This window comes from Schistocerca cancellata, chromosome 4 (genome assembly GCF_023864275.1).
Source record: "Schistocerca cancellata isolate TAMUIC-IGC-003103 chromosome 4, iqSchCanc2.1, whole genome shotgun sequence".
In the NCBI taxonomy this organism is placed as follows: Eukaryota; Metazoa; Arthropoda; class Insecta; order Orthoptera; family Acrididae; genus Schistocerca; species Schistocerca cancellata.
In genome coordinates, this window is record NC_064629.1 from 742,623,420 (window position 1) to 742,637,827 (window position 14,408).

The following is a 14,408-nucleotide window of genomic DNA, read 5'->3' on the forward strand; positions in this document are numbered from 1 at the left end:
CTAGACACCCCTCCAAATTGCAGCTGTTCACCCAGGGAACCTCGGTCCTGCATCAATGAAGTCAGTTAAACCACTGAAATTCTTAATTTTAAACTATTATTGACATATGATACGTCAAATCACACAGATATTTTTCGAGAAACATTATGCTGTTACCAATTTTCTTTTATCTACCACAGTTTATTTGTAAACAATTCTTTCTATGGTTTTCCTCCGTTTTCGGATTTATAAGTGTAAATATTAACAAACAATTTAAATTATGCATTAAATAATTTGCTATTTATCTCAAGTTTACAGTAATTGCACTACTTTTAATGTTTCTCTATTTATTTAGTAAGAACAGCTGTTTTTAATTGCGCGAAATCTACTTTTAGGCCACTCATTTTTAATATGTGGATAATTTCAGTAAATTTACTATCACATTCCGATACAGTTCTAAAAGATGTACCCGTAGGCACCTTGTTTGTTGCAATCGGTAATGCATTGCCGAGATATTCATTTTTACAATTCAGAATTATTTATAATATTTAACTTACAGTAACTTATAAACTAATGCACATATCTAAGGCGCGTCTTCACACGCGTAATTGTCCATCTTTTTCTCCTCAGATGAGGATTAAATTAATCCCAAAGACAACTCCATCTGTGGAGCTTAGTGTGAAACTGGCCCTACATGTGCTCCTGTCAAACTGATTTCAGCTGTCAACACGAATATGGCCCGATCTTGACCGCCACCTGTGCGTCTGTGTTCACATGATTGTGGTTGAATGAAGTATCTCTCCCCTTTACAATAGACTGTGGAGTTAAAACAGACGTGTGTTTTTTAAGCCCAGCCATACAGGCTGCCCTGAACAACAGGTGATGTGTTTGGGAATTGTATCGACCAGCCTTCAGCCTTACCGACCTGTTTTGCAGAGCAGCCTATACGCAGACTGCTGTTCATGGCAGCCTGTACGTAACGGGGAAGAAAAGGGTTTCCAAGCCCTTGGCATATAGGTTATTCTGTACGAGAGGCATGTTGCGGGAATAGTGCCAGCCTGGTTTATCAACTCCTTTTGCAGGGGCTACACGTGTGGGTGAGCAGGCTTGGTGGGAGGTTGAGATGGATAGAGGAGGAAATGGGGAGAGAAAGGGGGCCGGAGGGCATGGATAGGAAGAGATTGGGGCAAGGGAGGATGGATAGGAAGAGAGAGGGGCAAGGGAGGATGGATAGGAAGAGAGAGGGGCAAGGGAGGATGGATAGGAAGAGAGAGGGGGAAGGGAGGATGGGTAGGAAGAGAGAGGGGCAAGGGAGGATGGATAGGAAGAGAGCGGGGCAAGGGAGGATGGATAGGAAGAGAGCGGGGCAAGGGAGGATGGATAGGAAGAGAGAGGGGCAAGGGAGGATGGATAGGAAGAGAGAGGGGCAAGGGAGGATGGATAGGAAGAGACAGAGGCAAGGGAGGATGGATAGGAAGAGAGCGGGACAAGGGGGGATGGATAGGAAGAGAGAGGGGCAAGGGAGGATGGATAGGAAGAGAGAGGGGCAAGGGAGGATGGATAGGAAGAGAGGGGGGCAAGGGAGGATGGATAGGAAGAGAGAGGGGCAAGAGAGGATGGGTAGGGAGGGAGGGGGAAGGTGGAGATGTAAGTCACGGATAGAAAGGGAGGTTGATACGGACAGAGAGAGGGGGGTGGAGGAGCTGGACACAAATATGGGATATATAAACTGAAGAAAATTCACTGATAACCAATCATTATTAGTAAATAGTGATCCACCCTGGATTCACTCAGGTGGCATTATGTATAGATGGCCGGATAACTCATCTGCTGTAGTGATAATAAATTATGCACTAATCTTCCTTGTAAATTAGTCTATCTATCAGTGAAAATCGAATCAATGTCCCTATGGTAGCGCACAACATTAAGTACCTCCTGTCGCCAGGCTAGTAGATGAAAGGTAGGCCTTGTTATGTCGCATACTGTCCCGTTAACTAACAACCCACATCTCTCCGTTCTAACCGTCTCTTTCCCCCGTGACCTTCCTCGATCGTTGCAACTCGCTACCACTCCCAGCGCAGTCCTGGTTACTGGAACTGAGGTCTAGATTCCACAATATCCCTCGATAATCCTGTATCCCTGTTTTGTCCACGAACACGAATAGCTACACTGCGCATGTGCTTGGTTCACTTGGGCTAGAAGCATTGTAATCTTCTCCCTCCGACACTGTCGCAGCTCCTCCTCTGCCAATACGACATGCCCGTCCTCCTCTTCAGAAATCACTAGTACACCTCCTGTCCTAACCTGCACAAATTTCCCTCTGTGGTTCCCATTTCACTGGACAGGGATGAATGGTATAACACATAAATTGTGCATGCCTGCCTGTTCCTGGGACCCTAACCAGTACGCACAGCCATGCCTGGTCAGTCCTCACATCTAGCTATGCCATCTCATAATAAAAAGGTAAACTTTGCCGACTGGACTCCATTAGCAGTCACAGCTCTGACAGTTGTTCCTCCTGAACTTCCCTCAACCCCAACAGATACTGTTCTGGCGAAAACCAGATGGGACTCAACTCCTTGTGCGAAGTGTGGTGCACAGCCTCTTGCAAGCTCGTAATTTCCATTCTCACGTCCCAAACACTGTCCGTTAGTATATAGAACATTTCCGGACTTTTTGCCGCGTCAGTTCAGGGTAAAACCTCGAGCTTTCGACGATTACCTTGATCGTCTCTGTCTGGAACAACTAACTGCCAAAACTGCTGCAGTGGTGGCCTTATATATTCCATATACGACTTCTGATTGGTCGGTAATTACGTAACGCTGTCCAGATAGCGTCAACGTCTGCGCTGGTGGCGCCACCGCTCCTGCAGTAGCGTAAACATTGCGAAGAATATATCTGCCTCTTATCTACTTTGAGAGCTCGCTTCCATGTACCACCAAGATTACATCCGCTGTCACGGTTGAAGTTCTTCTCACGCTTTCTTATTTCCTCAACCTCTTCAATTACTGCTTATCCGTATGTAGGAGCCTGGGACAAGACTGTAGTTTTGCAAACATTATTTTTTGTTTGTTTGTGGGACTGTGCTCAGCAAGTGCAGTTTTCTCCAGTTCTCGACTTTTAATATGCCACTGGCGTTCTATAAAGCGGTAAGAAGCGGTACTGGTGGACTGACCGATGTAAATGCTTCCGCATTCGCAAGAGATGTTATAAATCCAAAGGATTCTGAAGCCGAGACTGTCCTTTAACAGGTGGTAGCATCACCGTTATCTTCTTAAGAGGTCTGGAAATGGGTCTTATACCTCGTGTTCCCAGGATTCTGATTATTTAGCCGGATGTAGCGCCACAGAAAGGAAGGAATACAGTCAGTGGCTCATCACGTGAATGTTCAACATTTTGACGTTTCTTTTTCTTGGAGAAGGCTGACTTCATATCACATGAACCATAGCCGTTCTTTCGGAATACGTTCTTCAGTTGATTAATTTCGGAATCCAAGTGGTCAACGTCAGAAGCAGTTTTTGCTCTGTTTACTATTGTACGTAAAACTGCTCTCTTCTGAACTGGATGATAAAAACTCTGGTTGCTAAGATACAAGTCGCCTTGCGGTACACTGAGTGGCCGAGGAGCCCATATGACTTTTGTTGAACCAAAACATCTAAAAATTGTAGCCTTGCTTCTTTCTCTGTCTCGACAGTGAACTAGATTTTTGGGTGCATACTGTTCACCTATGTTCAAGACAGTGCTCAAGTGCTTCTACGCCGTACGGCCAGGCCATTAACGTATCGTCAACATAATGATAAAATGAAGATGGACGAAAGGAAACCAAATTTAATCGATGAAGGTAATCACTGAAAGCTCGAGATTTTACCCGTAACTGACGCGAAAAGCAGTCCGAGAATGTTTTATACAACTGTGCCGTCGCGAAAAACTTCGTTGTGACTGTTCGCTAGCGATTGCAGCAGTCTTGTCACTGTGACTCTTGCATCCAGCAGATCTACCCGTACCTACAAGATCCCCAGGTCTCGGTTCACAGTATCACCTGATGCCTTTGCATACTCCATCACCTTACATGTTAGTTTCCGAAACGTACACGTCTTGTCCAACACTCTGTTCTCCATGCTCGCTCTCTGCGTGGTGTGCCACTTCACCACGACTTGTTATCCTCTGCCTACTCCTCCACTCACAGTGACTGCTTCAGTTCAATCCAAAGTCCCTTCTGTCACCGTAGTGAATGCTGCCCAACAAACACTACTTGCTAAATATGCTCTCGTAATTGCTCATGTAACTTCTCACACTCGCACAAAACTTCCCCAGGTACTCCTCTGCTCTTGGTTACCCGTCGAAAACCAGAAAATACCTTCTCCAGCCTCCCTACTTCGGCCTCTGGTGGCCGAGCGGTTCTAGGCTCTTCAGCCTGGAACTGCGCGACAGCTACGGTCACAGGTTCGAATCCTGCCTTGGGCATGGATGTGTGTGATGTCCTTAGGTTAGTTAGGTTTAAGTAGTTCTAAGTTCTAGGGGACTGAAGACCTGAGATGTTAAGTCCCATAGTGCTCAGAGCCATTTGAACCATTTTGAACCTCCCTACTTCATTCCCGAATTACCATGCTCAGCGTCCTTTGATGGCTAGCAATCGTTACATCTTCTCGCCTCGCAAACAGAACTCCGCCCTCCAGTGGCACAACAGGGTTCCCACTCGACCCGAGGTGAAGAGGTACAGCATCGCCACGCCTTGCATTCTTCTCATCCTCACTCTCAGCGTGCAGCAACCTGAGGGCAAACACTGTCCTCATACTCTCTCCCCATCAGAAAGATTCTGTCACTGGTCAGCATTTCATATTAAAATAGAACTACATAAGCCCTTACTCTAAACAAAAAACTTATTCGTGCAGCCTTAACATATATTTCAACTCGTATCTCACACATAATACCCGAAATAATCCCTTCTTAAATAGGTTCACCTATACTTTTATATACATCGTTCCATTTCTTCCTTTTTACCTCCGTCTCCAGTTCCACTCAGACTACTCCTGGGGTCGAAACCGGAGCACGTCTGAATGGTCGCAGGCGTCCAGTATGCAATGTTGTCGACATGTGCGTCAGTGAAAAAGACCATAAAAAGGTGTTAGCATGTGGACGCAATGTGCTGTTCCAGTCTCTTCTGTACCTAAAGTCCATCACCGTTCCCTTTGGATCCCTACGTAATTCGGTGCTCTCCGATACACACGATCGAACAGCGGAGGAGTGGTACTCAAGCGTCAACTTTAGGTTACAATATCTCCGGATGTAATTAACATTTTACAATGCAACAAACGGCACTGATTACGTATTTGTTTACATGTTCAGATGTGTTAACAAAACTAACGGGGTTACATTTAAAAAAAACGTAGGTTTGTGTTAAAAAACACACTTCCGTGCATTTTTTTATGGTTTGTATTAACCAATTACACTAGCCCCTCTCCTCACGTTCGGTCTGTGGAATCGATTCGTCAGTATTTGATGTGGTTTACGAAATCCAGCGATAACGTTAGGTGACTCACCCTGTATTTCCCAGTCGTTACTATGTAAGTTCACATAGAAACTTAACATACTTCTGATTATCCGATACACCCGTTCCATCCTACCATTCGACTGTGAGTGAAGCAGACTTGTTCTTAATTTCTTCACACGTAAGAAGTAACATAATACCTCCATCACGTCTGACATAAAATTTGTCTCTTGATCCATAATCATTATCTCCGGTACCCCAAACTTAAGTATCCACCTGTTGAACAGTAACTGCACTTTCGTTTGGCATAGTAATCATCTACATCAACATCTACATACACACTCCGCAAGCCACCGTAGTGTGCATGGCGGAGGGCACCCTGTACCACTGCTTGTCATTTCCCCTCCTCTTCCCCTCGCAAATAGAGCGAGGGAAAAACGACTGTCTGTACGCCTCTGTATGAACTCTGATTTCCTCTATCTTATCTTCGTGGTCCTTCCGCGCAATGTATGTTGGCGGTAGCAGAATCATTCGGCAGTCACCTTCAAATGCCGGTTCTCTAAATTTTCTCAATAGTGCTTCCAGGAAAGAAAACCGCCTCCCCTCCAGGAATTCTCATTTGAGTTCCTGAAGCAGCTCCGTAATACTTAAGTTTCGTTCGAACCTCTGTGTAACAAATCTAGCAGCCCTATTCTGAATTGCTTCCTGGTATGGATTCCAAACACTCGAACAGTACTCAAGAATAGGTTGTACCAGCGTCCTATATGAGGTCTACTTTATAGGCAAACCACTCTCCTAAAATTCTCCCAGTAAACCGAAGTCAACCATTTGCCTTCCCTAGCACAGTTTTCACATGTTCGTTCCACCTCATATCGTTTTGCAATGTTACGCCCAGATATTTAAACGACTTGACTGTGTCAAGCTGAACACTAGTAGTACTGTATCCGAACATTACAGGTTTGTTCTTCCTACTCATTCGCATTAACTTACATATTTCCACATTTAGGGCTAGCTGCCATTCATCACACCAATTGGAAATTTTGTCTAAGTGGTCTTGTATCCTCCTACAGTCACTCAACTTCGTCACCTTACCGTTCACCACGGCATCATCAGCAAACAACCGCATTCTGCTGCCCACCCTGTCCGACAAACCATTTATATATACAGGGTGTTACAAAAAGGTACGGTCAAACTTTCAGGAAACATTCCTCACACACAAAGAAAGAAAATATGTTGTAGGGAAGCATCCTACTAACGCCGTATAAAATTCACATCAGTATTTCCATTGTGTGCCAGCCAGTCCGCTGTAACTAGCTCTGACGTCATAAATGTTGCGCAATACTTTAAAAATCAAGTAAATAACCTGAAACGTTTCTAGCATGTCAGGAGTAATACTAAATCAATATGTGTTGGATATCAGTTCAATAACTTTAACCATTTTCGAAATTTGGATGTTTTTCTGTAAAAATAATTGGCGCAACATAAAAGAACTAGAAACTTAAAAATTTATATTTATATTCCTTTTTCATAATAATTTAGTAGAAACAGTATTCTGGATCTCACAAATTAAAATTTTAGTTGAAATTCATGATTTTCTGGTTTTTGTCTTAAAAATTAAGGAAGCAAGATAAATTAAGTAGGCGAATAAATAAGGCTAGGATGTTTAAATTTAAGTAGAAGGTAGATCCGCTATAATCATAAAGATGTAAGAAGTTTCAATTGAATAACTATATAACTATAGCGATAGCGTATCTCCAAAGGGCAAGTTCAGAGCTCGTCTACTGCGTGTAGTGTAATTAAATTCATTCTCTCGCCCAAAACATTTGACTTAGCCGCGTCAGACTTTTATTATGATTACTTACCTGTGTGCTGATTGCACATTTAAATTGAGAGCTTCATTGGCCATCAGCAAAGGAAGCAATGATAACTTAAAGTGGTGCATTACTAGCCCAGCGGCTAGTCGGGAGAGCGGATTTGATCAGGCGTTCTCTTAGCCGTCCGCACCGCGGCTTTATATATAAGAACGCTGCGCGAGAAAGAAAGGTCCCAGTTCTCTCCAGACGTTGATTAGCGCACCACCTGTGCCGGAAGTCGCGTCGCGTCGGTATCATTGCTATAAACAGCCTCGGATACCGCAATAAGTTACTAGGGATACGCGTAACCATGAAATCGTTTTCGAGTGAAGTGTTAATTCTGGGATGACTTTAATGATCTATCTTCAGTTTGCGTATGTCGTATTTTCACGTGCCGCTGCGGGACAGACATTCTACCATTATTTAGCGTGGCGTTTGATGAACATTATCATCAAATTATGGCGAGCATTCACTTAAACATTTAGTTTGAACAGTTATAGTTGCATCAGCGCATTAGACTCTAAACTGCTCTGGTAGTTGGATTGTGTGGATTCTTTTTGGTCTGTGACTTTCAGAATATAGAGAACATTTTAGAGAAAATGGTTTTTGATTATGAATCCCAGACAATCTCCTAATTCCTCAGAGCTATAAGCTGTAGCTATAAATGTATTTCTCAGATGAAATGGGCACTAGGAATTCTAATTACAGGCTTCACGTTTTACTAATCACTTTCTGGTTGCCAATATTGTAGTTAGAGAGCCAGTGTTGAGAACAGCAAACAACAACAATAAATAAATAAAAGGAACATTTAATAACAAAAAATTACACCCGCCGCCCCACAATGTTATGTGGACATGTGTCCGGAAACGCTTACTTTCCATGTTAGAGCATATTTTATTACTTCTCTTCAAATCACGTTAATCATGGAATGGAAACACACAGCAACAGAACGTACCGGCGTGACTTCAAACACTTCGTTACAGGAAATGTTCAAAATGTCCTCCGTTAGCGAGGATACATGCATCCACCCTGCGTCGCATGGAATCCCTGATGCGCTGATGCAGCCCTGGAGAATGGCGTATTGTATCACAGCCGTCCACAATACGAGCACGACGAGTCTCTACATTTGGTACCGGGGTTGTGTAGACAAGAGCTTTCAAATGCCCCCATAAATGAAGGTCAAGAGGGTTGAGGTCAGGACAGCGTGGAGGCCATGGAATTGGTCCGCCTCTACCAATCCATCGGTCACCGAATCTGTTGTTGAGAAGCGTAAGAACACTTCGACTGAAATGTGCAGGAGCTCCATCGTGCATGAAACACATGTTATGTCGTACTTGTAAAGGCACATGTTCTAGCAGCACAGGTAGAGTATCCCGTATGAAATCATGATAACGTGCTCCATTGAGCGTAGGTGGAAGAACATGGGACCCAATCAAGACATCACCAACAATGCCTGCCCAAACGTTCACAGAAAATGTGTTGATGACGTGATTGCACAATTGCGTGCGGATTCTCGTCAGCCCACACATGTTGATTGTGAAAATTTACAAATTGATCACGTTGGAATGAAGCCTCATCCGTAAAGAGAACATTTGCACTCAAATAAGGATTGACACATTGTTGGATGAACCATTCGCAGAAGTGTACCCGTGGAGGCCAATCAGCTGCTGATAGTGCCTGCACACGCTGTACATGGTACGGAAACAACTGGTTCTCCCGTAGCACTCTCCATACAGTAACGTGGTCAACGTTACCTTGTACAGCAGCAACTTCTCTGACGCTGACATTAGTGTTATCGTCAACTGCACGAAGAATTGCCTCGTCCATTGCAGGTGTCCTCGTCGTTCTAGGTCTTCCCCAGTCGCGAGTCATAGGCTGGAATGTTCCGTGCTCCCTAAGACGCCGATCAATTGCATCGAACGTCTTCATGTCGGGACACCTTCGTTCTGGAAATCTGTCTCAATACAAACGTACCGCGCCATGGCTATTGCCCCGTGCTAATCCATACATCAAATGGGTATCTGCCAACTCCGCATTTGTAAACATTGCACTGACTGCAAAACCACGTTCATGTTGAACACTAACCTGTTGATGCTACGTACTGATGTGTTTGATGCTAGTACTGTAGAGCAATGAGTCGCATGTCAACACAAGCACCGAAGTCAACATTACCTTCCTTCAATTGGGCCAACTGGCGGTGAATCGAGGAAGTACAGTACATACTGACGAAACTAAAATGAGCTCTAACATGGAAATTAATCGTTTCCGGACACATGTCCACATAGCATCTTTTCTTTATCTGCGTGTGGGGAATGTTTCCTGGAAGTTTGGCCGTACCTTTTTGTAACACCCTGTATAGAGAACAACAGCGGTCCTATCACACATCCACTGAGCACTCTTGATGTTACCCTTGTCTCGAATAAACACTCGCCAGCGAGAACAACATACTGGGTTCTATTATTTATGAAGTCTTCGAGCATCTCACATATCTGTACACTTATTCCATACGCTCGCACTTTCAACAGCCTGCAATGTGCCACCGTGTCAAATGCTTTCCGGAAATGCCCTTCATCCATAGTTCTCGGTATACCATGTGAGAAAAGGGCAAGCTGAGTTTCTCACGAGCGATGCTTTCTAAAACCATGCTGATTCGTGGACACAAGCTACGTAGCCTCAATAAAGTTTATTATATTCGAACTGAGGCTTCTGTAGCAAACAGAAGTTAGGGATATTGGTCTGTAATTTTGCGTTATTTTTCTTATATACTGGAGTCACCTGGCTTTTTTCGGGTCGCTTAGGACTCTGTGCGGGCGAGAGATACACGACAAATACAAGTTAGGTAAGGGGCCAATGCTGTAGAGTACTATTTGTAAAATCGAACTGGGATTTCATCCGGACCTGGTGATTTATTTGTTTTCAAATCTTTAAGTTGCTTCACTACACCAGGTATGCTTATTCCCATGTTGTCCATACGAGAGTCTGTCCGATGGTCAAATGACGGTATGTTTGTACGGTTCTCTTACATGAACGATTTCTTGAACGTGAAATTTAAAACTTCGGCTTTTGTTTTGCTATCTTCAACTTCCACACCAGACTGCTCAACAAGGGACTGCATGGAAGCCTTAGACTCGATTAGCGATTTTACATACGACTACAATTTTCTCGGGTTCTCTGCCCCATCTATTGCTAAGGTGTGACGGTGGTAGTTGTTGTATGCTTCGCGCATAGACCTTTTCACAGACGTATGAATCTCTGCTAACCATCACTTGAAGTCGTTTGTGCGTTCCCTTTTGAACCTAGAGTGCAACAGCCTCTGCTTCCTCAGCATCTTACGAATTTCGTTATTAAACCATGGTGGGTCTTTTCCATCCTTTATCCACTTACTAGACACGTAACTCTCCATACCACCGCGCGGGGTAGCCGTGCGGTCTAAGCCGCCTTGCCACGGTCCGCGCGGCTTCCCCCATCGGAGGTTCGAGTCCTCCCTCGGTCATGGGTGTTTGTGTTGTCCTTAGCGTAAGTTAGTTTAACTTAGATTAAATAGTGCGTAATCTTAGGGACCGATGACCTCAGCAGTTTTGTCCCTGAAGACCTTACCACAAATTTCCAAAATTTCTCCGTACCACGATTTACAATCTGCTTAAACCTTGCCCATAATTCCTCTACATCAATCTTACAGGAACTAAGTGATGTCAGTTCACCGTCTAAGTAAGATGTTAATAACTGCTTATCGGCTCTATCTAGCAGGAACAACACTCTCCTAGCTTTTCTGTCTGATTTATTAACTTTCGTTATCATAGTTGCTATAATGACATCATGATCTCTAATCCCCGTTTCTATCCTGTCATTGTCGATAAGATCCTACTTATTTGTAGCTACAAGGTCTAAGATATTTCCATTGCGTGTGGGCTGCTGAGCTAGCTGCTCAAGAGAATTTTCAGTAAATGTGTTCAAAAGTATTTGGCATGCCTGTCTGTCTGTACCCCCCGCAATGAATCCACAGACATCGTAGGTTAACGTCGCCACCAACTAGTATTGCTTGATATAAGTATTTACGCGCTATTGACCGGATACTTTCTGTGAATGACTCTAGAACTGTCACAGTGGAATCGGGTGGTCGGTAAAAACATCCAACAATTAACTTAGTTTCACCTACACCTGTTAGACGCGACCAGACGACTTCACTGTCACACTCAACTTCGATCTCAATAGAGACAATATTTTTGTCAACTGCAATGAAAACTCCGCGTCTTATGGCCTCTAATCTGTCCTTCCGGTAAATATCTCAGAGCTCTCCACTTCGAGTTTCAGCGAGCTCTCAGTGCCAAGAATAATCTGAGCGCGAGAACTTTCCTGAAGCGCAGTATATTCGGAAACTTTATTACGAATACTTCGACAGTTTACTGATAAAACTGTGACAGGTGAAATATCTTTATTCTGAAAGCCGTTTGACTTCCCGTGCTATGAATCGACTGGCGAGTGGTCATGAGAGCACCCCCAACTACCGCCTAGCCTAAAAAAAACCTCAGGTGCATTCCACAAGTACTCTGCCACCAAAGTAGCTGCGTCCTTTGTGTAGTGCACCCTTGACTGTCACAGGGAAGTCCTACAAATCCCCTCACGATTTGGTTGAGACCCTCCCTAGGCTCCAAATCGAAGGACCCCGATTAACTCTGGGAACGATGCCGCAAATTGTGAGCTCTGCTTGCACCCCGCGGACGAGGCCAGCAGTCTTCACCACCTCCGCCAGCTGTCTGTACGAACTGAGGATCACCTCAGAGCCCACGTGACAGACGTTGGTGGTGCCCACGTGAGTCACAACTTGCAGACGACTGCACCCTGCATGCTCAATGGCTACCGGCAAGGCCGACTCCACAACTAGGATGAGGCCCCCCGGCAGACACCGACTGAACATTTGCTTTCTTTCCAATTCTGAACGCTATCTGCCTAACAGGCTCCATAACGCACTTAACATTGGAGCTCCCAGTAACCAGTAAACCCCTCCCCCCGTGCGCCTGTTCGGACCCTGCTGAAGGAGCCGCCACCTCTCCACTCACAGGATGAATGAGTGAGGCCAGCTGCTTCTGTAAAGTTTGGAAGGTAGGAGACGAGGTACTGGCAGAAGTAAAGCTGTGAGTACCGGGCGTGAGTCGTGCTTCGGTAGCTCAGATGGTAGAGCACTTGCCCGCGAAAGGCAAAGGTCCCGAGTTCGAGTCTCGGTCGGGCACACAGTTTTAATCTGCCAGGAAGTTTCAATTTAGTCTTTGTTTTTTGTTCACGTGCTTCTTCAAAGAAGTGAACTGTACGTGTGTATTTTATTGTGTACACAAGTGGTTAGAAAATTAATCGTAGATTTTGTTTTTGCGTAAGTCTCGTGAATATCCTTGTGTAGGGCGGCTTCCTAGTGTAAATTTTCCTTATAGAGAAATTTATTCCTGTTTAATAGTTTACGGTCTCAGATTTAAGTGCGGTATCTGCACACCAACTTAGTGTTATTTTATTCTCCTTTGGTATATTTTGAAACTCAGTATCGCCATGTCAGACCTCATATCTACTTTATACACAGTACGATATGGCTAGGGACTGTGCTTGTTGTGAGCGGACACAAGGAGAGTTGACTGCTGTCCGTAAACAGCTGGAAGCTGCGTTGGCTACCGTCGACAAGCTTCTAGCTGATGCTCGAAGTTGCGGTGACGTCGGAGCGCCAGTGACGATATCTGCGACACCTTTGGTGTCACTGGAATCCCCTGGTGGTCCGGACGTCACTGCGGCTTCCGATACGCAACTTTGACCGATCCGCCCTCACTACACAGTGGGTGGCAGACAGTGGTGGGCCGACCGGAGTGGCCGAGCGGTTCTAGGCGCTAGTCTGGAACCGCGCGACCGCTACGGTCGCAGGTTCGAATCCTGCCTCGGACATGGATGTGTGTGATGTCCTTAGCTTAGTTAGGTTTAAGTACTTCTAAGTTCTATGGGCCTGATGACCGAAGAAGTTAAGTCCCATAGTGCTCAGAGCCATTTGAACCATTTTAGACAGTGGTGGGTTCGCTTGTCACTGGGCGGAAGGCGAAATAGGGAACAGGCTGTGCGCTGTCTCCATACGTCTTAGCAACAGGTACGAGGTGCTCCCCAGTGTTGATGATAACTCTGGGCCAGCACGGGATGCCTCTCCTGTTGGGCCAGCGGTCGATTTTCCTGCGCAGTCCAGACAAGTACAGAGGGTGGTATGCTAGTAATTGGGAGCTCCAATGTTAGGCGGGTGATGGAGCCCCTCAGGGAGATATTAGGCAAGGCGAGAAAGAATTCCAGTGTGCATTCGGTATGTTTGCCGGAAGGTCTCATTCGTGATGTGGAGGAGGCAATGCAGGTGGCTATCGAGCGCGCTGGGTGCAACCGGCTGCATGTAGTGGCACATGTTGGCACGAATGACGCCTGCCACTTGGTTTCTAAAGCCATCCTCGGCTTCTTTCAGCGGCTGGCTGATTCGGTGAAGTCAACTAGCAACGCACGTGGGGTGCAGGGTAAGCTGTCTATTTGTACCGTCGTACCTAGGTTTAATCGCGGTCGTCTGGTTTGGAACAGAGTGGAAGGTCTAAACCAGAGGCTCAGACGGCTCTGCGACGGTATCGGATGAGAATATCTCGACCTCCGCAATCGGATTCAGAATTTTAGGGTTCCCCTTAATAGGTCAGGCCTGCACTACACGCAGAAAGCGGCTACTAGGGTAGCGAAGTATGTGTGGCGTGCACATGGGGAACAAACACGATTTGCCTGTTAAATCAGCCACAGCGACCACAGAGAATCTTGGTCCTCGCAGATCAGAGATAGAAAAGATTAATATGATTTCAGTAAACTGCAGGAGCACCCAAGAAAAGGTCCCAGAATTAGTATCGGTTATTGAAGGCTATAATGCACAGATAGTATTGGGAACAGAAAGCTGGTTGAAGCCAGACGTCAATAACAACGAAATCCTAAGTTCAGACTGGAATATTTATCGTAAGGATAGTTTAGTCGCCAATGGTGGCGACGTGTTTATTGCAGTAAAAATTCGATAAAATCTAGCGAGCTTATCATGGATTCCGACTGTG

General features: G+C 45.1%; 1 protein-coding gene across 1 annotated transcript in view; it reads right to left on the bottom strand.

The window, feature by feature from the left end:
• Positions 1 to 14,408, bottom strand: part of LOC126183894 (ras-related protein Rab-3) — an 833,674-nt gene that overhangs the window by 708,362 nt on the left and 110,904 nt on the right. The window lies entirely within an intron of this gene.